The sequence below is a fragment of the Aotus nancymaae genome, unplaced genomic scaffold (genome assembly GCF_030222135.1).
Source record: "Aotus nancymaae isolate 86718 unplaced genomic scaffold, 86718_ANA_hifiasm-v0.15.2.pri h1tg000049l, whole genome shotgun sequence".
NCBI lineage: Eukaryota > Metazoa > Chordata > Mammalia > Primates > Aotidae > Aotus > Aotus nancymaae.
Window position 1 is genome coordinate 29952933 of NW_026988463.1, and position 3986 is coordinate 29956918.

General features: G+C 36.8%; 1 non-coding gene across 1 annotated transcript; it reads right to left on the minus strand.

Annotated features, from left to right (window-relative positions):
* Positions 1-628: 628 nt before the first annotated feature.
* LOC135269187 (U6 spliceosomal RNA) lies at positions 629-735 on the minus strand. The gene has a single exon (XR_010337480.1). It is a non-coding gene; the product is annotated as a U6 spliceosomal RNA (small nuclear RNA).
* Positions 736-3986: the final 3251 nt, after the last annotated feature.

Consider the following 3986-nt stretch of genomic DNA (forward strand, 5'->3'; position numbering starts at 1 on the left):
TAATTTTTGTATTTTTTTTTTTTTTTTTTTTTTTTTAGGCGGAGTTTCGCTCTTGTTACCCAGGCTGGAGCGCAATGGCGCGATCTCGGCTCACCGCAACCTCCGCCTCCTGGGTTCAGGCAATTCTCCTGCCTCAGCCTCCTGAGTAGCTGGGATTACAGGCACGCGCCACCATGCCCAGCTAATTTTTTGTATTAGTAGAGACGGGGTTTCACCATGTTGACCAGGATGGTCTCGATCTCTTGACCTTGTGATCCACCCGCCTCGGCCTCCCAAAGTGCTGGGATTACAGGCTTGAGCCACCGTGCCCGGCCTAATTTTTGTATTTTTAGTAGAGACGGGATTTCACCATGTTGACCAGGATGGTCTCGATCTCTTGACATCGTGATCCACCCGCCTCGGCCTCCCAAAGTGCTGGGATTACAGGCATGAGCCACCGCGTCCGGCCCGCCATAGCTATTCTAAGTATTATTTTCTCATTGATGTTTTGATTTGTATTTTACTAATCACTAAAAATATTTTTGCATATTTTTATGTTGATTGACAATGTGCGTATATTCTTTGCAGAAATTTTTTGTTCAAGTTATTTTCACAATTTTCTTTTTATTTTATTTTATTTTTATTTTTATTTTTTATGGAACACTTCACGAATTTGCATGTCATCCTTGCGCAGGGGCCATGCTAATCTTCTCTGTATCATTCCAATTTTAGTATGTGTGCTGCCGAAGTGAGCACACCACAATTTTCAAATAGATTGATTGTCCATTTATTATTGACTTATAACATGTCTCTACATATTCCGGGTACTAGTCTGAATCAAATACATAATTTGAAATAGTTTCTTCCAGCGACTTTTCATTTTTTATGATATTATGAGAGGAATGAAAGCTTAACTTTGAGGAAGTCCAATTCATTATTTTTCCTTTTCCTGATTGTGCTTTTGGTATAATACATAAAAGTCATTAAGTAATCTGGAATTTCCTTCAGTCTTTTTCTGAGAATTGTATAGCTTTATCTTATACATTTAGGTGTATGATCAAGTTTGGGTATGATTTTGTGATTTTAGGAATCCAAGACCTTATTTTTTTGTCTGTGAATATCTAATTTTTCCAGCATCATTTGTTGAAAAGACTGCTCTGTCCTCATGGAAATTACTAGAAACCTTTATCAAAATCTGTTTACCGGCCAGGCCTGGTGGCTCATGCCTGTAATTCCAGCACTTTGGGAGGCTGAGGCAGGTGAATCACGTGGTCAGGAGATGGAGCCCATACAGACCAACGTGATGAAACCCTGTCTCTAATTAAAAATACAAAAATTAGCCTGTCACAGTGGCAGGTGCCTCTAATCCCAGCTACTTGGGAGGCTGAGGCAGGAGAAATGCTTGAACCAGAAAGTTGGAGGTTGCAGTGAGCTGAGATCATGCCACTACACTCCAGCCTGGAGACAGAGTGAGACTCTGTCTCAAAATAGAAAAATAAAACTTGTATTTACTGTAAATACAAGAGCATATTGCCAAACTTTAATCAAGTTCATTGAGTTACATGAATATATATTTATACTACCAGAAAATTTTCTTGAATTTGTAACTTTGTAGTGATAATTGTTATTGAAAAATGTGAAACATCAAATTTTAGTTTTTTTTTTTTGTTTTTTTTTTTGAGATAGAGTTTCGCTCTTGTTACCCAGGCTGGAGTGAAATGACATGATCTCCGCTCACTGCAACCTCTGCCTCCTGGGTTCAGGCAATTCTCCTGCCTCAGCTTCCTGAGTAGCTGGGATTACAGGCACATGCCACCATGCCCAGCTAATTTTTTGCATTTTAGTAGAGACGGGGTTTCACCATGTTGACCAGGATGGTCTCCATCTCTTGACCTCGTGATCCACCTGCCTTGGCCTCCCAAAGTGCTGGGATTACAGGCGTGAGCCACCGCGCCTGGCCCAAATTTTAGTTTTTTAAATTTTTTTTGATATTCAGTTTTCTTTGCATTTTTATATAAAATTTAAGGTGACATGTTCATATTTTTATAAAAGTACACTTCAGAATTTGAAAGAATTGCATTAAATTTCTAGGTCAATTTGAGAAGTAACAAGAAATTACCAATATTATACTTTAGAACATTGAATGTTGTTTTAATTTCAGTTTTTTGGCTCTTTTTATTAATATTTATTACTTTATTTCCAGTGTAAAAATCTTGCACTTTTTTGTTAACTTTAGTCCAGAGTCTTACCTTCTGATGATATTATGGTGGAATTGTTAAAGTTTTAGATTACATATAGCTGGTATGTAAAAGTGCAATTTAATTTTGTATCTTAATCTTGTATCTTTTTTTTTTTTTTTTTTTTTTTTTTTTTTGAGACGGAGTTTCGCTCTTGTTACCCAGGCTGGAGTGCGATGGCGAGATCTCGGCTCACCGCAACCTCCGCCTCCTGGGTTCAGGCAATTCTCCTGCCTCAGCCTCCTGAGTAGCTGGGATTACAGGCACGCGCCACCGTGCCCAGCTAATTTTCTGTATTTTTAGTAGAGATGGGGTTTCACCATGTTGACCAGGATGGTCTCGATCTCTTGACCTCGTGATCCACCCGCCTCGGCCTCCCAAAGTGCTGGGATTACAGGCATGAGCCACCGCACCCAGCCAATCTTGTATCTTTTGACCTAACCTAACTCATTTATTTGTTCTACTGGATTTTAGTTAATTTCTTACAGATTTGTATATAGAAGCTTATGAAATTTGCAATAAAAAGGAGTTTATCATTTTTCCAATCGAAAAATTTTATTTATTTTTTACATAATTTATCTGGGTAATACTATCAGCTTGAGTTGAATAAAGAAGTCAAAGTGAACATTCTTGTCTCATTTGCAGAGTTATACATAAACATCCAGTTTTTCAATATTAAGTATAACATTAGCTGTAGATTTGTCTAAAAGTGCTCTTTAGCAGTTCTGGAAAGTTTCTTACTTGTTAAGGGTTTTATAATGCAAGAGTATTGTATTCATTACAAGCTTTCCCATGTCTATGAAAAGATTGTTTTGTGTTCTTTATTCTATTAATAATATGTATTACATTGGTTTTTGTTTGAATGTTAAGTAAACATGGCATTTATGAAATAGTTACTCTGGTTGTAGTTATCACAATAATAATTATTACTATTGTTATATATTGTTGGATTTAATTTGCTAGTAGTTTTTGAGTATCCATCAGGGATAATTGTTTAGATAATTGTTTACATATGATGGCTTATTCTGATTTTGGTATAATAACACAGGCCTCCATCCCCTCCCCCTTGGTCTATTTCAAACTGATCATTGCAAAGGATAAGTTAAAAAGAAGTTCCTGGCCGGGCAATGTGGCTTATGCCTGTAATCTCAGCACTTTTGGAGACTGATGCAAATGAATCACCTGAGGTCAAGAGTTCGAGACAAGCCTGACCAACATAGAGAAAGCCCATCTCTACTAAAAATACAAAATTAACCTGGTGGGGTGGTGCATTCCTGTAATTCCAGCTACTCAGAAGGCTGAGGCAGGAGAATTGCATGAACCCGGAAGGTGGAGGTTGCGGTGAGCTGAGATCACTCTATTGCACTCCAGCTTGGGAAACAAGAGCAAAACTCTGTCTCAAATAATAATAATAATAATAATAATAATAATAATAATAATAATATGTTATAGGTCTACTCATATATCATATTTTTCTTGAGTTTCCTTTGTTAATTTGAGCCTGTCAAGGTATTTATTTTTAATTTCTAATATTCTATGTTTCTAGATTTCCTAAGCAGTTGGCATTAAAGATTCAGAAAGATTAATGTACAAAACTAAGGCTTTGGGAAAATCAGTAAATTATCCAAAGCTTCACATCTTTTAGAATTGAGAAAATGACTATAACTGCTATACTTATCAGTTGCATTTACTGCCTGAATCAGAAAAGGTACTTCTTTAAAAGAAAACAGTGAAGCATGCCACTTGAGATGAAATTTTATTCATATGGCA